Raw genomic sequence first — 23,964 nt, forward strand, 5'->3', positions numbered from 1 at the left:
CAAAAATGTCAATGCAAAGTTTAAGAACAACTGCAATCCACTGTTTGTAATAGTTTCTTTTTCTGTTTTCTTTTTATAAATTGGTCATTTCCATTGAAAAAAAAAATCGAGCTATTAAAATTTCTGCAGAGTAGAGGGGATCTAAGATGGCGGCGATCTGAGAAGATCGCACTGCAGAGCTTTGCATCGCAGCACAAGCTGTATGGTCCTTTAACCTGCCCAACCCAGGTCATCAGGATTTCTTGGGACTCCGGAAAGATCGTGGAGTCCCAAGAAACTTCTAAAAAATTAACTGTGTTTTCAGCCGTCCAGAGATGCCAAAAAAGGGAGGAGGAGCATATGAGGCCAGGTCTGCAGTTCAGCCTGCAGCAGCCTCGGAGTCAATTACTCTCCAAGACCTGGTGAGCCAGCTCTCGAAATCTCGTGAGATGCTGGAGAAACAGATTGAAGTTGGCTCCGGTCTCTCTCATGCTGCAGAAGCATGAGTCGCAGCTGGGAGACCTGGAAAAGTGGTCGGATGAGGTGGAGCATAGGGTCACAGTGGTGGAAACTGATGCCAGTTCATCCAAGGATGAGATCCAAGCCCTGAAGATGCAGGTCAGTAATTTGCGTGACCAAGTGGATGATCTTGAGAACAGGGGCAGAAGAAAAAAAACATTCAGATCATCAGTCTGCCTGAGGGTAAGGAAGGCGAGCAGCCTGCGGAATTTGTGGAGGATTGTCTTCCGAAATTCCTCGACTTGGAGGCCGGCATGAGAGGATTGAAGATAGAGAGGGCTCACCGGGTCGCAGTACGGAGATCAGGTCTGGACCGTCCCCTCCTGGTGCGGTTCCATCATTACCAGGATAAGGAGAGAGTCATGGAGTCCAGGGGAAGGATCCGAAGACCCTAATTTGAGGGCTCCAAGATCATGTTCTTTCAGGACTTCTCAGCGGCAGTCATCCAGAAACAAAAATCTTACGATGGCATCAAGAGGAGACTGAGGGAGCTTGGGATTCAGTACTCTGAGATATCTGGCAGTACTTCGGATCACCTTAGATGGATCCATACACCTCTTTGACACATCGGAGAAGGCAAGAGGCTTTGTGGACAAATTAACCTAATTTGAATAATTGTAATATGTATAAATAGTGTTATTTGGGTATGTGTTTATCATTCTGTAAAAGAAACTGAGGAAATCCGGTTGGAGCTTTATTTTTCTTTTTTTTTCCTCTACTGGGCGGCACACTGGTTATCACTGTTGCCTCTCAGCGGCAGAGACCCGGGTTCAATTCCCGCCTCAGGCGACTGACTGTGTGGAGTTTGCACATTCTCCCCGTGTCTGCCTGGGTTTCCTCCAGGTGCTCCGGTTTCCTCCCACAGTCCAAAAATGTGCAGGTTAGGTGAATTGGCCATGCTAAATTGCCCATAGTGTTAGGAGAAGGGGTGAAATGTAGGGGAATGGGTCTGGGTGGGTTGCGCTTCGGCGGGTCGGTGTGGACTTGTTGGGCTGAAGGGCCTGTTTCCACACTAAGTAATCTAATCTGATAATAATATGGTGGTTAAGATGTACATTTTCAATTTCTAAGTTAGGATATATCAAAGGATGGGTGGGGTATTTATTTCCCCTCTTTTTTAATAAAAGAATGTTTTTTATTCATGTTGATATTCTATGGGGTGTTTATTCTTTTCAGCTTGTGTTTATGGTGCGGCTCTAGCTGGGAGAAGTGAAGGTGGTTGGGATGGCTAGATGCCTACTTATGGGCAGTTTGGGATGGGTAGTTGCACCCTCTGGGCAGGGGGTGAGTTCTCCTACTCAGCGCTGTTGGCACTTTATATGTTGGTTTGTTTTTTTGGTTTTGTTGTTTTTTATTATTTATAATTTTGTAGGTTTGTTAAATGTAGTAGTTTTAGTTTATGTAGTTTTTATATTTGGTGGATCATGTGACACGAAGGCTCAGCAGCTTGTGGTTCGGGTTCCTCCTCTCTGGAATTTAAATGTAATTGCAGAAGATTATGGCTAATGATTTGATTAAATGGTGTACCTGGAATATCAAGGGAAGTCACTCACCAATTAAGAGGAAGAAGGTACTCTTGAGTCTTAGAAAGGAGAAGGTGGATATTGCTTTGTTACAGGAGACATATTTGGATGACAAGGAGCATCTGAAATTACAGCAGAATGGCTTTGACAGCGTTTATTTTTCATCATTTAATACCAGAAGTAGGGGAGTGGCTATATTGGTTAGGAAAAATCTCCCATTTAAATTGTTGGAATGTGATAAATACCCATACGGGAGGTTTGTATTCTTAAAGCCTTGATAAATGGGGAAGAATACGGTGTTTTAAATGTTTATTGTCCCCCAGCTCATCCCCTTAAAGTTTTGGCAGATGCTTTTTCTAAACTGATAAGTCTGGAGTCCCGGCACATCATTATAGGGGGAGATTTTAACTGTCTCATGGATCCCACAGTAGACAGGTTCCCAAAGGTCCCTCAATACTCTGTACAAACTAAATAGTTATTGGGTCTGTGTGGGGAATTAGGGTTGGTGGACATCTGGAGGTGTCTCCACCCTACAGGTAGGGATTTTACGTTTTTCTCCAATCCGCACAGATGTCACAAGAGGATTGATTTTTTTCTGACTCCTGTGGTAACGCTGGACATGGTGGCATCTTGTACGATTGGTAATATTACCATCTGTGATCATTCTACAGTGTACCTTATGGTTAAGATTAAGGACGTTACAGTGGGTTCAAGGTACTGGCGAATGGAACCCTTTATCCTCATGGTTAGTAAGTTTGTGGAGTATTTCTCTCGGGAATTTCGGGCGTTTCTAGACATCAACATAGGCCCAGTTGATAGTTCATCCGTTCTCTGGGAAACTGCCAAAGCTTATGCTACGGGGTTAGTTATTTCAGATTCCACCAGTAGGAAGCGGCAGAAAGGTGAGCAGCAACATCTCCTTGAAGCACAGTTGAAGGCAGCCAAGAAGGCCTACTTTGACGGACCCTCGTTGGTCAAACTACAGAGGATTACAGTTCTGCGGTCTGCACTAAATTCCGTGCTCATGCAGATGGCAAAGAAGGAGCTGGTTTTGCAAAGGTTGTACAAGCATGGTGAAGAGCCTGGCAAATACTTAGCATACCTTGCCAGAAAGAGGAGTGCCCTACAAACCATTACGGTGATTAGGGAGGGGTCTGGGAACCTAACATGTGATTCTAAAAAGATTAATGTGGCGTTCCAGAGATTTTACTCTAAGTCATACCAATCTGAGAATTGTGAGGAGGAGCAGGCAAAATGGAATCTTTTTTTTAAAAAGAGATCTGAAGCTCCCAGGTGTGACTCCCGAACAACAGTCCTTTCTCAATGCCCCATTATAAGAGTAAGAAGTGCAGGAAGCTGCGAGGCAGCTTCAGAGTAGAAAGGCGCCCGGTCCTGACGGACTTCCCAGTGAATTCTATAAGGAATTTATACGTATACTGTCAGGCCCGATGCTGAATATGTTTAATGATTCATACAGTCATGATGGTCTCCCACCATCTCAGAGAGGCCAATATTTCACTTAGCTTTAAAAAAAGGGAAGGACTCTGAAGAATGTGCTTCATACAGGCCCATCTCGCTCTTAAATGTGAACTTCAAAATCCTGTCTAAGGCTCTCACGTTAAGGCTGGGGACTGTGTTACCCTCTATTATTAAAGAGGATCAGACAGGCTTTATAAAGGGTCGCAGATCCACCAATAATGTTAGGAGACTGCTTAAAGTAATTCAAGCATGCCAACAGCACTCAATACAGGGATTGGTGATTTCTTTCGATGCAGAGAAGGCATTTGACAGTTGTGTGGCCGTACCTTTTGTATACTATAGAGCAGTTTGGTTTGGGCGAAGTCTTCATAAGATGGGTAAAGGTTCTCTACAGTGTACCTCACACATTACCAACAGGGTATGATCAAGCAATTTTAATATTTTTAGGGGCAGCTGGCAGGGCTGGCCCCTTTCACCACTGCTTATTAAGTTGGTGACTGAACCGTTGGCAGGGGCCATTCGTGGGGATCCCAATATATCAGCTCCAGAAGTGGGGTCAAAATTACATAAGATCTCATTGTATGCAGACGATGTCCTAATTTTTTTGACAAATCCAGCAGTTTCAGTGCCTCGCCTGATACAATGCATTCGCGCGCTTGGCACTTTTTCAGGGTATAAGAATAATTTTACAAAATCAGAGGCTATGCCTATGGGTGGTCTTACGAAGGAGCTAGCTCTTGAGGGTGACTATAGATTCCTATTTAGGTGGTCACTTTATATCATCAATTGGGGGGTGCCACCTCAGATGAGTCTGATCGACTCTGCAAGATGTGGGAAAGAGAGCTGGGTATTGAAGTTTCCTCAGAGGCATGGAAGGATATTTGGGAGAATGCAAGGAAGATATCAGTTTGTAATGGGACCCATGCTTTACAATTGAAGATTCTCCATAGGGTCCACTTGGTTTCAGACTGTTGTCAAAATTTAAACCAGGGTTATCTTCAGCATGTCCCAAGTGCAAGGTCTGCACAGGCACTCTTACCCATTGTCTTTGGTCTTGCGATAGGCTTCAAATATATTGGAGTGCTGTGGCGGGCGCAATGGAGAGGATTGTGGTGTAAGGGTGGAGAAGGACCCTATCTCTCTCTCTCTCTCTCTCCTTTTGGGCCTACCCACTGTATATCCTGCAGACGTGCGTAAGAAAAAACTTTTCAATATTCTCATGTTCTGTGTAAGAAAGAATATCTTGCTCGGTTGGATATCTGAAAAACCCCTGGACCTGTCAGGTTGGCAGAAGATTGTTTTAGATCATAATCTCCTGGATTTTCTCGCAAATATAGTACACCACAAAACTGAGAATTTTTACAAGACATGGCAGCCCTTTTTGAAATACCTTGACTCAGATATATCTGCTACACTAACAAGGGTTTTATATAGCTGTTAACGATTGTGTTTCACGAGTCCAATATCCAGGGAGGAGGAACGGTGAATGTATGAGCATTTTGTTTGGCTGGGCTGAGTTATTACTATTTATTTGTTTGTTGTTGGTTATTTATTTATTTAGTTAAATAGCTAGTTTAGTTTTATTTTAATTCTATATTTTTCTATATATGATTATACATTTGTACATGAGGGTGGGTTGGGGTTTTTTGTTATTTGGTTTTTTTTGTACTGTTTTGAATTGCATTGTTTTGTACTTGTAATATTAAAAAATCTATTTTTTCTCAATAAAAATATATTATTAAAAAAATTCTGCAGAGTAGAAAGATTGCTAAATCCATCTGTGTACAACACTGTCTGTGCTACCATTCTGGAGTTTCATACTCCAGCTGATGTCCTTTCTTAAACTTAGAACAGAGAACATCGAACATTACAGCGCAGTACAGGCCCTTCAGCCCTCAATGTTGCGCCGACCTGTGAAATGAATCCAAAGCCCATCTAACCTACACTATTCATTTTCATCCATATCTCTATCCAATGATAATTTAAATGGCAACTCGACTACTGTTGCAGGCAGCGTGCTCCACACCCTTCTACTCTGAGTAAAGAAACTACCTCTGACATCTGTCCTATAATCTACCACCCCTCAGTTTAAAGCTATGTCCCCTCGTGCTAGTCATCACTATCCGGAGAAAGATGGTCTCACTGTCCACTCTGATTACCTTATATGTCTCAATTAAGTCACTTCTCAACCTTGTTCTCTCTCACAAAAACAGCCTCAAGTCCCTCAGCCTTTCCTCATAAGGCTTTCCTTCTGTTCTAGGCAGCATCCTACTAAATCTCCTCTGAACCCTTCTCAATGCTCCACAGCCTTCCTATGATGCAGTGACCAGAACTGTACACAATACTCCAAGCATGGTCCCACCAGAGTTTTGTACAGCTATAGTATGACCTATGGTTCCAAAACTCAATCCCTCTAAAAACTAACATACCATATGTCTCCTTCTGTAAATATTTTTGTTGAGAAAAAGACTGATTTTTTTCCAAAATTATTAAATTACTACAAAATAGTATAATAATCTTATAATAACAATAACAGTGATCAAACTACTACTCTAGTCCACAAACAATGGAAAAGAAAAAAAATTAAAGAGAGAAAAAAAAGAATTCCTGATGAAGGGCTTTTGCCCGAAACATTGATTTTTCTGCTCCTTGGATGCTGCTTGACCTGCTGTACTTTTCCTGCACCACTCTACTCTCGACTGTAAATCTCCAGCATCTACAGTACCCACTTCTGCTTGGATTTGCTCCATCCATGCCACCCCGAGAGTCCTGGGGGATTTTCTTCAACACACTGCATCCACCTGGACACCCCGTACTGGCCTATTACCCGCCCTCGACCTCTTCATTTCCAACTGCCGCTGGGACATTAACCGCCTCAACCTGTCTAACCCCCTCCCCCACTCCAACCTCTCACCTTCACAACGCGCAGCCCTCCAATCCCTCTGCTCCAATCCCAACCTCACCATCAAGCCAGCAGATAAAGGGGCGCAGTGGTAATCTGGCGTACTGACCTCTATACCGCTGAAGCCAAACGCCAACTCGAGGACACCTCTTCCTACCACCCCCTCGACCATGACCCCACCCCCATCACCAAACCATCATCTCCCAGACCATACAGAACCTCATCACCTCAGGAGATCTCCCACCCACAGCTTCCAACCCTCATAGTCCAGGAACCCCGCACTGCCCAGTTCTACCTCCTTCCCAAGATCCACAAGCCTGACGACCCTGGCCGACCCATTGTCTCAGTATGCTCTTGCCCCACTGAACTCATTTCTACCTACCTCGACACGGTCTTATTCCCCAAAGTCCAGGAACTCCCCTCATACGTTCAAGACACCACCCAAGCCCTCCACCAAGACTTCCGTTTCCCCGGCCCCCAAAGCCTCATCTTCACCATGGATATCCAATCCCTCTACACCTCCATCCGCCATGACCAGGGTCTCCAAGCCCTCCATTTCTTCCTCTCCCGACGTATCCAACTGTACCCTTCCACCGACACACTCATTCGTCTGGCCGAACTGGTCCTCAGCCTCAACAATTTCTCCTTCGAATCCTCCCACTTTCTCCAGACCAAGTATGGGCCCCAGCTATGCCTGTCTCTTTGTTGGCTACGTAGAACAGTCCATCTTCCTTAATTACACCGGCACCACTCCCGACCTCTTCCTCTGCTACATTGATGACCTCTGTGAGGAGGTTGAGAAATTCATCAACTTCACCAACACATTCCACCCTGACCTTAAATTTACCTGGACCATCTCTGACACCTCCCTCCCCGGACCTCTCCATCTCCATTAATGACGACCAACTTGACACGAACATTTTTTACAAACCCACCGACTCCCACAGCTACCTGGATTACACCTCTTCCCACCCTACCTCCTGCAAAAATGCCATCTCGTATTCCCAATTCCTCCGCCTCCGCCATATCTGCTCCCAGGAGGATCAGTTCCACCACAGGACACACCAGATGGCCTCCTTCTCTAGAGACCGCAATTTTCCTTCCCACATGGTTAAAGATGCCCTCCAACGCATCTCGCCCACATCCCACAGCTCTGCCCTCAGACCCCACCCCTCCAACCGTAACAAGGTCAGAACGCCCCTGGTGCTCACCTTCCACCCTACCAACCTTTGCATAAACCAAATCATCCACCGACATTTCCGCCACCTCCAAATGGACCCCACCACCAGGGATATATTTCCCTCCCACCCCTTTCTGCCGCCCGCAAAGACCGTTCCCTCCGTGACTACCTGGTCAGGTCCACGCCCCCCTACAACCCACCATCCCATCCTGGCACCTTCCCCTGCCACCGCAGGAATTGCAAAACCTGCGCCCACACCTCCTCCCTCACCTCCATCCAAGATCCTAAAGGAACTTTCCACATCCATCAAAGTTTTACCTGCACATCCACCAATATCATTTATTGTATCCGTTGCTCCCGATGAGATCTCCTCTACATTGGGGAGACTGGACGCCTCCTAGCAGAGCACTTTAGGGAACATCTCCGCACCAATCAACCACATTGCCCTGTGGCCCAACATTTCAACTCCCCCTCCCACTCTGCCGAGGACATGGAGGTCCTGGGCCTCCTTCACCGCCACTCCCTCACCACCAGATGACTGGGGGAAGAACGCCTCATCTTTAGCCTCGGAACACTTCAACCCCAGGGCATCAATGTGGACTTCAACAGTTTCCTCATTTTCCCTTCGTCCACCTCACCCCAGTTCCAAACTTCCAGCTCAGCACTGTCCTCATGACTTGTCCTACCTGCCTATCTTCTTTTCCACCTATCCACTCCACCCTCCCCCCTGACCTATCACCTTCATCCCCTCCCCCATTCACCTATGTACTCTATGCTACTTTCTCCCCACCCCACCCTCCTATCATGTATCTCTCCACCCTTAAGGCTCTCTGCCTATATTCCTGATGAAGGGCTTTTGCCCGAAACATAGATTTTACTGCTCCTTGCATGCTGCCTGAACTGCTGTGCTTTTCCAGCATCACTCTAATCTAGACCCTGACACCCAATTCAGCAGAGTGTTCTTTCCGTGCACGTAAAAGAGGGGAGCTTCAGCAAATCCAAGAGGTGGGACACCAGATTTAGCTTGACCTCGATTCCCAAACCCCCTTCCAAAACACGCACTATAGCTCCCCAATACCTACGAAGCTTGTGGCATGACCACAAGCAATGAGTAAGAATACCAATATCTGTTTTACATTTAAGGTATATTGGAGATGCTCCTGTCTTAAATTTTGCAAGCCGCTCTGATGCCAAATAAGCCTTGTGGATTACCTCCAGTTGCATAACCTGCGTCCTATTGCAAACTGAAATCTTTCTTACGTTCTCCCAAATATCCTCCCTCAGCTCTGACGAGATCGCCACCCCCAATTCTGGAGTCAAGATTCTGCACAGCCACTCAATGTCCTTCGAGACACTACCTCCTAATAAGTGATAGAGGGTACTGATCGAAAGAGTACCCGTGGACCAAAGTACTCACCTCTCCATATCTGACTTATTGCGACTAACCATTAAAAGTAATCTTTTTCTGTGTAAAGTCCCTAATCTGAAAGTAACGGAAGAGGTTGCTCCTAGATAGTTCCTATTTCTGCCTGAGCTGCTCAAAGACATCATGACCTCTCTGGCAAATAAATCTCCCAAACAGGATACTCCTTTAGACTCCCAAAGCCTAAAGCCAGAATCCATCGATCCTGGCCAGAATCCTAACTTTCCTACTATGGCAGTAAAAGGGGAAGTTTTTTGTAAATTGCCCTCACTTTGCGCATCATTCTCCATACTTTAACCATGTTAAGGACAATCAGATTTTAGTAATGGTCCATAACAGTCCTCATCTTGTCCATAAACAACAAATTAATGAGGGGGCATTTTGCCTGGGAGGCCTCGATGTCCAGCAAGGTTGACCTTGGATCTGGGCAAGCCCAATCAGCCACATAGAATAGTAAGGAACTCAATTGATAAGTCTGGAAAATCCACACCTCCTATCCCCTGCAGAAGCTGCAATTTGGCAAGCTTACTAAAAAGGAGGGACCTTAAAGAATATACCTTTAATATTCTTACTATGACGCCAGATGAAAGAACCAAGTTAACTATTAAGCCTCCGTAATGCTGGAGGAGAAAATGAGGTCTGCAGATGCTGGAGATCAGAGCTGAAAATGTGTTGCTGGAAATGCGCAGCAGGTCAGGCAGCATCCAGGGAACAGGAGAATCGACGTTTCGGGCATAAGCCCTTCTTCAGAAAGAAGGGCTTATGCCCGAAACGTCGATTCTCCTGTTCCCTGGATGCTGCCTGACCTGCTGCGCTTTTCCAGCAACACATTTTCAGCTCTGTAACGCTTGCCCAGGCAGCATCAAAGGAAGCATTCGCATGGGATATAATAAATAAGGAAGAACATTCATTTAGAGCAGAGTATTGGAAAAACATAATTCAAGATCTTTCGTCTATCAGAGCCTGTGATCCTTCTCCAGCGCTCTAGAAGCTTCCAGCACCATTTGTTTATCTCTATACATCGAAGTCGCACCAGGACCAGGCAGGGGCGCTGGTCTGATCTGGGCCTGCACACTGCGACCCAGTGGACCCACTGAAAGGGCACCCAGCCCACCCTTACTTCCAGCTTCAAAACCTGCAGGAGCAATTACTTCAAGAAGCTGACAAGCAAGCCTCCTTCTTCCCGTTTCGGCAGCCCGAGGTGGATGTTCTTCTGACCTGCTCTACTGAGGCCCATACCCGCCGTTCCAAGGCCTGGTCCCGACCCACCAAGGATGCTACCGTGGTCCGCTGCTGCACTTCCACGATGCACTGCCCGAAACGCTTCTCCTGTTCATGCTTCTGCAGCATGGCTAAGATCAGTTCCAGCCTGGTTCCGGTCTCCTCCATCACTGAACTGATCTCTTGGAGTTTAGTGAACTCCCAGACCAGGCTCTGCTCCACAGGAAAGTCCCCTTGGGTGTTCGCAGAGGCTGACACCACAGCCGCGGGCATGTCCATTGCTGCAGGGGACTACCCTACTAGTTGTGATCCTCATAGTTCTTTTCCCTTCACCATTTTCCTTCCTTACTCACTTAAATTGAAATACAGCAATTCCGCGGATCAAAAACTACCGATTTTTACCACAATGGGTAAAAAAAGGGAGGATGAATGCACCACTTTATCTGGGTGCTGGTGCAGAGCTCTGGATCACCGCCATCTTGGACCTCCACCATCTGCCTCCTTAACAACCCGAATCAACCTGGGTTGCAACGTTCAGGGATCTATGCACACAGACACAGAGATCTCTCTGCTCATCCACATTATCAAGATTCTTACCATTAGCCCAATTCTCTCCAAAGTGAATCACCTCACACTTTTCCACATTAAACTCCATTTGCCACCTCTCAGCCCAGCTCTGCAGCTTATCTATGTGCCTCTATAACCTACAACATCCTTTGGCACTATCCACAACTCTACTGACCTTCGAGTCATCCACAAATTTACTAACCCATCCTTCTATACCCTCATCCAGGTAATTTATAAAAATGACAAACAGCAGTGGACCCAAAACAGATCCTTGCGGTACACCACTAGTAACTGAACTCCAGGATGAACATTTCCCACCAACCACCACCTTCTGTCTTCTTTCAACGAGCTAATTTCTGATCCAAACCACTAAATCACCCTCAATCCATACCTCCGTATTTTATGCAAAAGCCTACCATGGGGAACCTTATCAAACACCCTACCGAAATCCATAAACACCACATCAACCGCTTTACCCTTATCCACCGGTTTGGTCACCTTCTCAAAGAACTCAGTAAGGTTTGCAAAACCATGTTGACTATCCCGAATCAACTTATTCCTCTCTAGATGATTATAAATCCTTTCTCTCATAACTTCTTCCGACACTTAACACACAACTGTACTATGATTTACTGGTCTATAATTACCAGGGTTGTCTCTACTCCCCTTCTTGAACAGGGGAACAATATTTGCTATCCTCCAGTCTTCTGACATTATTCCTGTAGACTATGACAACACAAATATCAAAGCCAAAGGCTCAGCAATCTCCTCCCTGGCTTCACAGAAAATTTTAGGATAAATCCCATCCTCCCCAGGGGACTTATCTATTTTCAAACTCTTCAGGATTGCTAACACCTCCTCCTTATGAACCTCAATCCCATCTAGTCTAGTAGCCTGTATCTCAGTATTCTCCTCAACAATATTGTCTTTTTCTACTGATGAAAATATTCATTTAGCGATTCCCTTAATATACCTACAAGGGTTTTCCTTAATCTTATCCGCCAATGACTTCTCATGTCCCCTCCTGGCTCCTCTTAGCTCTCTCTTTAGGTTCTTCCTGGCTAACTTGTAACTCTCAAGCACCCTAACTGAGCCATCACATCTCATCCTAACATGAGCCTTCTTCTTCCTCTTGACAAAAGATTCAACTGCCCTAGTAAAGCACGGTTCTCTCGCTCAACCACTTCCTCCCTGCCTGACAGATACATATTTATCAAGGACATGCAGTATCTATTCCTTGAACAAGCTCCATATTTCAGTTGTGCCCATCCCCTGCAGTTTCCTTCCCCATTTGCATCCTAAATGTTGCCTAATCGCATTGCAATTGCCTTTCCCCTAGCTATAACTCTTGCACTGCGGTATATACTTTCCATCGTCAAAGTAAGCATAACTGAATTGTGGTCACTATCACCAAGTACTCACCTACCTCCAAATCCAACACTTGGACGGGTTCATTACCCAGTACCAAATCTAATGTGGCCTCACCCCTTGTTGGCCTGACTATATACTGTCAGGAAACCCACCTGCACACATTGGACAAAAACTGACGCATCTAAAGTCATTGAACTGTCATATTCCCAATCAATATTTGGAAAGTTAAAGTTCCCCCATAACAACTACCCTGTCACTGTCGCTCATATCGAGAATCATCTTTGCTATCTTTTCCTCTACAGATCTGGAACTATTCAGAAAATATCCAAGAAACTTTCCTGTTTCTAACCTCAACCAATACTACCTCAGTAGACAAGTCCTCAGAAGTCCTTTCTGCAGCCGTAATACTCTCCTTGATGAACACTGCCACACCACCCACTTTTTTATCATCTTTTCTGTTCTTACTGGAACATTTAAATCCCGGAACCTGCAACAACCATTCCTGTCCTTGTTCTATCCATGTCTCCAAAGTGGCCACAATATTGAAATCTCAGATACCAACCTATGCTGCAAGTTCACCCACCTTATTCTGAATGCTCTTGGCATTGAAGTAGACATACGTCAAATCAACTTCTTGCTTGCCAGTGCTCTCTTGCGACCTTGAAACCTTATTTCTGACCTCACTACTCTCTACCTCCTGTATATTGAACTACAATTTAGGTTCCCACCCCCTGCTGATATATTTTAAAACCACCCAAAGAGCCTTCGCAAATTTACCCGCCAGGTTATTGGTACCCCACTGGTTCAGTTGAAGACCATCATGACGTCCCACCTACCCCAGAAAGAGACCCAATTATCCAGGAATCCAAAACCCTCCCTCCTGCACCATTCCTGTAGCTACATATTCAACTCCTCTCTGTCCCCCTATTCCTTGCCTCTCTAGTACATGGCACGGCAACAAACCAGAGATAACTGTTTGTTCTACCTCTAAGCGTCCAACCTAGCTCCCTGATTTTCTGCCTTAAATCCTCATCTCTCCTGGGGCGGCACGTTGGCTCAGTAGTTAGCACTGCTGCCTCACAGCAGAGACACGGGTTCAATTCCCGCCTCGGGCAACTGTCTGTGTGGAGTCTGCACATTCTCCCCGTGTCTGCGTGGGTTTCCTTCGGGTGTTCCAGTTTCCTCCCACAGTCCAAAGGTTAGGTGAATTGGCCATGCTAAATTGCCTGTGTTAGCTGCATTAGTCGGGGTAAATTCAGGGGAATGGGTCTGGGTGGGTTGCTCTTTAGAGGGTTGCTGTGGACTTGCTGGGCCGAAGGACCTGTTTCCACACCATAGGGAATCTAATCTTCCTACCTATGTCATCAGTTGGACCACAACTTGGGGCTGCTCTCCCTGCCCCACAAGGATCCAATAAATACAATCGGAGGCATCACGAACCCTGGAACCTGGAGTAAGTCTCTCTCATTCTCACAGAACCTCCTATCTGTCCCTCTTAATATGGAATCCCCAATAACTAATGCTCTGCTCCTCTTCCCTCTTCCCTTCTGAACAACAGGGACACACTGTGTGCCAGAGACCTGTGCCCCATTGCTCACCCCTGGTAAGTCATCCCCCCCCAACAGTATCCAGAACAGTATAGTTGTTGTTATGGGGTACGGCCACAGAGGATTCCGACACTGCCTGCCGGTTCTCTTTTTGTTCCCTGACAGTCACCCATCTACTTTATTCTTGTACCTGAGGTGTGTAACTCCTCTCAATAATCCTCTCCGCCTCCTGAATGATCCGAAGTTCATCCAGCTCCATTTCCCTATGCAGTTTGAGGAGCTGGAGTTGGGTGCACTTCCCGCAGATGCAGTCAGCAGGGACACTAGTGGTGACCCTTACCTCCCATATTCTGCAGGAGAAACATTCAACTGCCCTAACCTCACATTCCCACTATTCTAAATTCCCAACAAGGCTACTGAAAACTAAAAATAAGAAAAAACTAGTCACCTTACCAATCCAGTGCACGGATCATTTTTCTTGGTTAGCGGAGGAGGATGGGTGGAGCTTGTACTGCTATACACTGATTCAGCAGCAGAATAGCCCAACACTATTTAAAGGGATCATTAAATACTCCATTTAGTTACAGGTTGTTTTCTTTCTTTCTCACTGTTGATATAATTCCATGTTTTTGGTAATTTTCACTTTTAAGATATTTCCAAAGTCCTTTAGGAAGCAATGTAGAGATAGTGAAGTACTTTTTATTCCTATCTTCAAAACTTCGCCACAATCCCAAGTATGGGTTCGCTGTTTCCATGAACCCATACTTTGTGCTGAAATAAAACGTGACTGGAACACTATGCAATTGTCACACGGAACAGGCCAAACTGCTAGAAGGGAATCGAAGAGGAAAACGGGTTCTCAGCAGGCCACATCTGCCATAGTTTCAGAAAGTAATTAATCTACCTGTACTTGAGTAATGCCCAATATTTAATACATCTGAGCTTCACGAGAGAGGCTGTCACTTAAGTCAGACACATTGCTGCAGCCACATATCCAACATCTGAACAGGAGAAGGACCATACTGCTAGTAATTGTGCACGTGATCCTGATCACAAATATTTTTATATGACTCCTTCATTTGAGTTTGCATAAAAGAGACCCCTGAAGCTCTTGATTTCAATCTTGTATGTCAGCAAGTAAAGCTGGTGTGCAAGATTTACATGTTGCCCCATAATGCAGGGTGCCATTGTGGTTGGATGCAAACCTTTATTATTCATTCACAGGATGAGTGTTGCTGGCTGGGCCAGCATTTTACTGCCCATCCCTAGTTGCCCATGAGAATGTGGTGGTGAGCTGCCTTCTTGAACTGCTGCAGCCCATTTGGTCTAGGTACACTCACAATGCCACTGGGAAGGCTTCTGGTGCAGCCTCTCAACTCTTGGTCATATACCTGAACTGAAAGAGATTCCACTTGCAAAACGCCCATCTTGTGTGAGACCATGAGTGGCACATCGTGCAGGTCCATATTCAGTACATTGGCAGAAGCCATGATGCCTTCAGTCTGAAGCAGTACATTCTACCAGGTGCATTCAGCTCCCATGACAAATCAAAGGCTGCTTACTCAGCAACAAGGGACAGCTGTAATGACCAGGGAGCTTACATTCGGCTCTCAACATCTGCACAAATGCTTATCATGAACACAATGACTGCCATTCTGACAAAGGAAATGTTATTGAGCAAATCATTGGTGAGACAAAGCAATTACTCCACAGCCTGGATGACTCTGGAAAGATATAGCAGAACTCAGCTTAGCAGGACTCAAGACTAACAGACAAATAACTTTGTCAGAATGAGGGAACCCCTGGCCTTCACCTATCAGGCAAGCAGCAGCAATAGGAGGAGGACTAGCAAGGGAGATTGCAATCTAAACAACGGCTAGCTAAAATGAAGAACTAGTTCGAGCACAATATGAGAAATCTCAACCCTAAACTCCACATTCATCAATAATTTCACACTCGTTCACTTTCCCAATGTCCTCCCGAGCACAATGCAACAAAAAGCCAACACAATATAAACATTGCAAAATAAATTATTCAGGATTGAAAAGCCACATGTAACAAAGATGACGCAATCAATCTCGGGAATTGCTTTTGACTGTCTTCTTTGTGCTTTGGCTTGCCCTAGTTATCCCACTCTGTGCTACCTCAGTTGCTGAAGCAAAGATGGTGGAAGGCTTCTTACTTTCAGTGATGGAGGCTACAGATGACTGCAAAGGGTGACTGAGTACTTGTCAGCCTCAAAGGCCCAACTTCAGAGCTCAGCATGGGTGGCAGCTGTAGGGTGCACTGGCTGACAACAGTAAGGGCACAGACTGATTAGCACAGTGATGGGAGTACAAATTTACCATCTTGAGAAAGGGCTGCTGGTTCATTGAATGCTTTAGGTGTTGGTAGGGTACAGATTATGCAAGGTGCCTTATTCTGAATAGTGTTGAGTTTCTTGGGTATACTTGAGTTGTACCCATGCAGACATGTGGGAGTTATTCCATTATACCCCTGATCTGTACACAATAGTTGGTTGACAGACTTCGAAGAGTTAGGAAGTGAATAATTTGCCACAGAATTCCCAACTGCCGCTTTGTTCTTGCAGTCACAATATTTATTTGGCTGGTCTGATTAACTTTATGGTCAATGATAGCCCCGAAGATGTTGATAACTCATGCAAACAGGTATAGTAATACTGTTAAATATCAAAAGATGACGATCGAACGCTCTCTTGTTAAAGACAGCCATTGCCTAGCACTTGCGTGTTGCAGACATTACTTGCCACTTATCAGCCCAAGCCTGGATTTTATCAGACCTTGCTGCACGCAGGCATTGACAACTCCTCTCTGTGGTGAATTACGGATGGATCGAAATACTGTGCAATCATCAACAATCATCCTAATTGGACCTTATTATTGAGATAATGGCAATTACAATAAGGCTGAAGATAGTTGGATCCAGAAAACTGCCCTGAGGTACTCCTGCAGAGGTATCCTGTGGTTGAGAGGGTTGACACATAACAACCACAACTAACCTCCTTTGTTGAAAGGTGATCTCATCTCTTAAGGACTTTGTACCCTTCCAGACTCAATACTGTATTCGATTTTAAGACATGAATACCTCCTGCCAGATCCTTCACCAACTCCACAACCCAGGCACAGCCAACCCATTTTCACTTATGGTTCCATATTAGCAGTTTTTCTTTCTCCCTGGTATGCTGTGATCCATCTTTTTGTCTATCCAACAGTCCTCCTCTCTCAGAGCTTCATTTCTGCCTATCCATTTTTTTTCCACCCATTCTGTCTTTAGTAATGTAGACCACCTTTTCCTAACTACTATCAATTCTGAAGTGACACGACTCAAAGTGTTAACTTTACTTGGAGGCAACACGGTGGCTCAGTATTTAGCACTGCTGCCTCACAGCACCAGGGTACTGGGCTCGATTCCAGTCTAAGGTGACTGTGTGAAGTTTGCACATTCTCCCTGTATCCGCATGGGTTTGCTCCAATTTCCTCCCACAGTCACAAAAGATGTGCAGGTCAGGTGAATTGGCCATGCTAAATTTCCATTGTGTTAGGTGTTTTAGTCACAGGGAAATGGGTCTGGATGGGTTCCTCTTTAGAAGGTCGGTGTGGACTTGTTGGGCCAAATGGCCTGTTTTCACACTATAGGGAATCTAATCACTGATGGTGCCAGAAATTTCTCTTGAAATTTCTGCTTTTGTTTTAGATTTCCAGCATCTGCAATTCTTTGTTTTATTCCATTGCGTTATGTATGACTTCAATAAGTGATAAATTTTGCCCCAATTCCCAATAATTTCAATGTTGTTAGGTTCCTTAGAACCTTACACAGGTAAATGCTACCCTGATGTCAAAGGCAGTCACTCTCACATCATATCTGGAGTTCAGTTCTTTAGTCCATGTTTGAGCCAAGACTGTAATTAGGCTGGGAACAAATTGGTCCAGTCAGAACCCAAACTGAGCAAGCAAGTAAATTATTGCCAATTAAATGGCACTTGATAGTACCTTTCATTGGCTTTGAATGACTCAATTGGTAGCACTCTTGCCTGTGAATCAGAAGATTCTAGGTTCAAGTTCTGCCTCAGAACTAAAGCACAAAAATAAAGCTCACACACCAGTACAGCACTAAAGGAATGTGGCACAATGCAAAGTAAAATCAGATATTGCTGTTAAAACTCAGCAATCTGGCAGCATCTGTGGAGAAAAAGCAGAGTTAACATTTCAGGTCCAGTTACCTTTCAGAACGGATTGTAGCTAGGGGAAGGTTATACAGTATTATAGTACAATGTATGATGTACAATAATAATAATAATGTAATTATTTAATATACAATTAAATACATTATGTATGCCATAAAATGAGAAGTGGGGTCTTTCAAATGAGTACTAAACTGAAATAAAAACAAATTATTGGAACGCATTCTGAGGAAGGGCCACTGGACCTGAAACATTAACTGATTTCTCTTCACAGATGCTGCCAGACCTGCTGAGCCTGTCTGGCAGTTTTTGTTTTTTGTTTCCAATTTCCAGCATCTACAGTTTTTAGATTAGATACCCTACAGTGTAGAAACAGGCCCTTCAGCCCAGCAAGTCCACACTGACCCTCCAAAGAATAACCCACCCAGACCTATTTCCCACCGACTAATGCAGCTAACACTACGGGCAATTTCGCATGGCCAATTCACCTGATGTGCACAGGTTTCAGCTTAGGAAGGAAACCGGAGCACCTGGAGAAAACCCACAAAGACACGGGGAGAATGTAAAACTCCACACTGACAGTCACCCAAGGCTGGAATTGAACCTGGCACCCTGGTGTTAACCACTGAGCCACCATGCCACCAGTTCTTTCAGTTTTTATTTAAAACTAAGCTGAAACTTTCAGGTGGATGTTAAAGATTCCACCTCACTGTTTCAAAGAGCTAATTCTGATGTTATGGAGAAAATCTCTCAACTAATATCAGAAACGTTGACTATTTAGGCACTGATCACATTACTGTTTGTGAGAGCTTGCCATACACATTTTGGCTGTCTTATTTCTCTCAATTAAAAAGTGATTACACATCAAAAGTTGACTGGCTGCTAAGTGCTTTGAAACATACTTTAATTCACAAAATGAGCTATTTAAATGCAAGTTTGGTGTGGCAGTAATTGACCAGATTGGATTTAAGCTGCTTTTTGATCCTAATCCACTCGCTACCCAACGAAGGCGCAGCGCTCCGAAAGCTTGACCTAAGTCTGTTAGACTAACTTATGTTGTGTGACATCGAACTTTGTCCATCCCAGTCCAACAGCAGCGCCTGGCTCTGGAGCAGAAATATTCAGAACTGCAGCAGTTATCGACTGCCCACAGCCTTTGCAGGTTCCACTGCGGTCGGCCTTTCTTGATACCGCTTCAATCAAAGCTTGAATCAAACTGGCAGATGAAGTCTAGTATTTGGGATGGTGCAGAACTCAATAAAAGGCCGCAATGGGAAGTGCAGCCAAGGTAGAGTGTGTCTTGATCACATGCACGGGGATGTCAAAGAGCAGGGGAGGCTGGAGATGGTGCGAGGGCCGCACTGATCTGGAGCCGGGGACGGGGACGGACACCGAGCCGGCCAGGGGGACGGTTGGGAATCGACATTCGGGGGCTCAGTCATTCCTGCCTCCAGCGCCAACACCGTTTTAAACTTTCATTTCATACGTAAGATAACAATAACCAGAACAGAGCGGTTTACCTTCCACAACCCAGCACGAGCCACTGGAGCGCACCGACAACAGAACACGCCCACACACCTCATGACCCCGCCCACTGGACAGGACCGGAAACTGAAGCGGGTTGTTATGGCCCCAGAGGCTCACGGTAGTCGGTCCGTTGCTATGGTGACAGCGTCCCGTCTCCGTGGATCGTACAAGTAACGAACAAGCGACATCGCCATCTTCAGACATCGCCATCAGTTACCGACATCGCCATCAGTTACCGACATCGCCATCTTCAGACAAGAGGTACAACAACTTTGTAGTTTACCATCTGATTGATTGATTTATTTATTGTCACGTGTACCGAAGTACAGTGAAACGTTTTGTTTAAGAGCGGTGCAGGCAGATCATAGTAAGCAAGGATGTACATAACAAAACGTTTAGACGGAGGCATCCGGGTAATATTGCACAGGGCGTTCTAGAGAGATCAACGTTGGCAAGATCAACATTATTTGAGGTTAGAATGTCCATTCGGTAGTCCAGTCACAGCTGGGAACAAGCTGGCCCTGAACCCTACTGGTGCGTGTGTGTTCAGGTTCCTGTATCTTCTACTTGATGGAAGAGATTGTGTGAGATCGTTAATGGGGTGCGAATGGTCTTTGATGATGTTCGCAGCCTTTTCCAACATTGGTAAAGAGCATTGTAAATGGAGTCCATGGATGAAAGTTTGGCTTCTGTTATAGCCTGGGCAGAGAAATTGACATACCAGGTTATTGTAGCACCTTTCAGCATCAAGCTTTGTGGGCAGCACGGTGTCTAGCACTGCTGCCTCTCAGCGCCAGAGACCCGGGTTCAATTCCCGCCTCAGGCGACTGGCTGTGTGGAGTTTGCACATTGTCCCCATGTCTACGTGGCTCCAGGTGCTCCGGTTTCCTCCCACAGACCAAAGATGTGCGGGCCAGGTGAATTGGCCATGCTAAATTGCCCGTGGTGTTAGGTGAAGGGGTATGGGTGGGTTGCACTTCGGCGGGTCGGTGTGGACTTGTTGGGCCGAAGGGCCTGTTTCCACACTGTAAGTAATCTAATCTAAGCTTTCAGTTTCACTAAAACTTCGACAAAACGCCAACCACCTTAGTCACAGTTTGTTAACTTGAGTGACATTCTGCCTACTTAAGTAACACAGACCAACTTCGGAGTAGCGAGAGCCGGGAGGAGGTGACATTGGTGCGAGGTGATTGTTGGGAAGGCCGGTAAGTATATTTAAACTTCTTACCTTCAGACCAGCAAGGGAGGACCGAGCTAAGGACCTCTGGGAAGGGTAAGTAGAACAGGTTATATTTGCGTGGTTGCGTTACCTGAGACACTACTCGGATAGTGTCTCCCACCCATCCTCCTCTTCTAACCTAAAAAAAAGTTGTGGGAGCCAGATTGACAAGGTTAGGTAAATAGTTTATTTCCTAATCCTTTTTTTAGTAGTCACTTCGGGAGTTAGAACAGTGGGAATGGAGTGTAAGGCAGTGGAATATTCCTCCTGCAGAATGTGGGAAGTAAGGGTCACCACTAGTGTCCCTGCTGACTACATCTGTGGGAAGTGGTCCCAACACTAGCTCCTCGAAAACCATGTTAGGGAACTGAAGCTGGAGTTGGATGAACTTCGGATCATTCGGGAGGCAGAGGGGGTTATTGACAGGACTTACAGAGAGGTAGTCACTCCCCAGATAAAAGAAAAAGACAGATGGGTGACAGTTGGGGACAGAAAGGGAACCGGCAGGCAGTGCAGGGATTCCCTGTGGCCATTCCCCGCAACAATAAGTATACCGTTTTGGATACTATTGGGGGAGGGGATGACTTACCAGGGGAAAGCAGTGGGGCACCTGCTGCTCAGAAGGGAAGGAGGGAGAGGAACAGAGCAGTAGTCATTGGGGATTCGACAGTTAGGGGGACAGATAGGAGGTTTTGTGGGGACAAGAGAGACTCATGGTTGGTGTGTTGCCTCCCGATGCCAGGGTCCGTGATGTCTCTGATCGTGTTTTTGGGATCCTTCACGGGGAGGGAAAGCAGCCCCCAAGTCGTGGTCCACATTGGCACCAACGACATAGGTCGGAAGAGAGATGGGGACTTGAGGCAGAAATTCAGTTGTTGGTAAAGTGTTGGAAAAGGTTATAAGTGATAGGATTTATAACCATCAAGAAAAGAATAATCTGATCAGGGACAATCAGCATGGTTTTGAGAGGAGTAGGTCATGCCTAACGAATCTTATTGACTTTTTTGACAAAGTGACCAAACAGGTAGATGAGAGTAAACCGGTTGATGTGGTGTACATGGATTTCAGCCAGGCGTTCGATAAGGTTCCCAACAGTAGGCTATTATACAAAATGCGGAGGGATGGGATTGTGGGAGACATAGCAGTTTGGATCAGTGATTGGCTTGCTGAAAGAAAACAGAGGGTTGTAGTTGGTGGAACATGTTCATCTTGGTATCCAGTTACTAGCGGCGTACCGCAAGGGTCAGTGTTGGGTCCACTGCTGTTCGTCATTTTTATAAATGACCTGGATGAGGGCTTAGAAGGGTGGGTTAGTAAATTTGCGGATGATACTAAGGTCGGTGGAGTTGTGGATAGTGACGAAGGATGTAGTAGGTTGCAGAGAGACGTAGATAGGATGCAGAGCTGGGCTTAGAGGTGGCAAATGGAGTTTAATGTGGGCAAGTGTGAGGTGATACACTTTGGCTGGAGTAATCGAAATGCAAAGTACTGCTTCTTGGGAGTGCAGATGAGCAGAGAGATCTCGGTGTCCGTGTACACAGGTCCCTGAAAGTTGCCACCCAGATTGACAGGGTTGTTAAGAAGGCATACAGTGTTTTGGCCTTTATTAATAGAGGGATTGAGTTCCGGAACCAGGAGGTTATGCTGCAGCTGTACAAAGCTCTGGTACGGCCACACTTGGAGTTTTGTGGACAGTTCTGGTCACCACATTATAAGAAGGATGTGGAAGCTTTGGAAAGGGTGCAGAGGAGATTTACTAGGATGTTGCCTGGTATGGAGGGAAGGTCATACGAGGAAAGGCTGAGGGTCTTGAGGCTGTTCTCGTTAGAGAAAAGAAGGTTGAGAGGTGACTTAATAGAGACATACAAGATAATCAGAGGGTTAGATAGGGTGGACAGGGAGAGCCTTTTTCCAAGTATGGGAACGGCAAACACGAGGGGACACAACTTTAAAGTGAGGGGGGATAGGTATAAGACAGATATCAGAGGTAGCTTCTTTACTCAGAGAGTAGTAAGGGTATGGAATACTTTGCCTGCATCGGTAGTAGACTCGCCAAGTTTAAGTGCATTTAAGTCGGCATTGGACAGGCAAATGGATGTACATGGAATAGTGTAGGTGGGATGGGCTTCAGATTAGTATGACAGGGCGGCGCAACATCGAGGGCCTGAACTGTGCTGTAATGTTCTATGTTCTATGTTCTAACTGTGCAAATGCTCTACCAACTCAGTAACTGCCTTCAAACCTCATAAATTCATTACCACTCTCAGCTCCAGCATTATTACTTTCTCAGAAATGTTCTTTTAGCTGTAATCACGCTGTGATGAATTAAGAAGAGTTTCACCACACCCAGTGATGCTCTAACCCCAGCAGCATTCTAGAAATCTCACCAATATTCCACCCCATCAGAACTCTAACAGCACTGTAATACTTAGCAAATTCAGTTTCAAAAGCATAAAATTAATATAATTTGGAGATGCTGGTGTTGGACTGGGGTGTACAAAGTTAAAAATCACACAACACCAGGTTATAGTGATTTAATTGGGAGCACTAGCTTTCGGAGCACTGCTCCTTCAGGTGGTTATGGAGTACACAATTGTAAGACACAGAACTTTATACCAAAGATTTACATGTGAGGTAACTGAAATTATACATTGAAATATACCTTGATTATTTTTTAAGTCTCTCATCTGTTAGAATTACCATGTTAGTTTGACATGTACGCTCAAACCATCAGGAAATATATAAATGCCAGATTCATCAGCCGTGCCCACAAGTAGAGCAAAACATCACCCAATCACAGCGCAATGCCACCCATGCTCTCAAAGCCAATCATAACATTGTAATCTAATCAACAGATAAAGGAGGAGCCATCGTCATTCAGAATAGAACAGATTATTGCAAGGAAGTGTACCGACAACCAGAAACATTACAGGCAACTACCAGCCTATCCGACCAAAGAACACATTCGTGAACTAAACACGTTGATCAGGACTTTGGATCCAGTCCTTCAGAGTTCACTACATGCCCACATCCTACGTACTTCTCGCATAGGCGACTTCTACTGTCTTCCAAAGATACACAAAGCCAATACACCAGGACATCCCATCGTATCAGCCAATGGAACCCTGGGTGAGAACCTCTCTGACTATGTCGAAAACATCTTAAAACCCATTGTACAGGGTATCCCAAGCTTCTGTCGTGACATTATGGATTTCTTACAGAAACTCAGCACCGACAGACCAGTCAAATCAGGAACATTCCTTGTCACAATGGACGTTTCAGCACTCTACACCAGCATCCCCCACA

The 23,964-nt window shown here is 45.3% G+C and overlaps 2 protein-coding genes across 13 annotated transcripts in view; one reads left to right on the forward strand and one right to left on the reverse strand.

The window, feature by feature from the left end:
- Positions 1-19,479, reverse strand: part of LOC122551241 (uncharacterized) — a 38,603-nt gene extending 19,124 nt beyond the window's left edge. For 6 of the 12 annotated variants that reach the window (XM_087988662.1, XM_087988659.1, XM_087988663.1 and 3 more), the window contains exon 1: positions 19,433-19,479. The gene's annotated coding sequence lies outside the window, so the exon portion shown is untranslated. The remainder of the gene's footprint in view (positions 1-19,432) is intronic. The other 6 variants (XM_087988657.1, XM_043692834.2, XM_043692832.2 and 3 more) reach the window with 3 other exon arrangements.
- Positions 19,480-19,657: 178 nt separating this feature from the next.
- ankar (ankyrin and armadillo repeat containing) overlaps positions 19,658-23,964 on the forward strand; it is a 162,687-nt gene continuing 158,380 nt past the window's right edge. Inside the window, exon 1 of the mRNA XM_087988641.1 lies at positions 19,658-19,700. The gene's annotated coding sequence lies outside the window, so the exon portion shown is untranslated. The remainder of the gene's footprint in view (positions 19,701-23,964) is intronic.

The sequence above is a fragment of the Chiloscyllium plagiosum genome, unplaced genomic scaffold, assembly GCF_037043375.1.
Source record: "Chiloscyllium plagiosum isolate Xiang-an unplaced genomic scaffold, Cpla_swu_hap1 HiC_scaffold_7, whole genome shotgun sequence".
NCBI classification, from domain to species: domain Eukaryota; kingdom Metazoa; phylum Chordata; class Chondrichthyes; order Orectolobiformes; family Hemiscylliidae; genus Chiloscyllium; species Chiloscyllium plagiosum.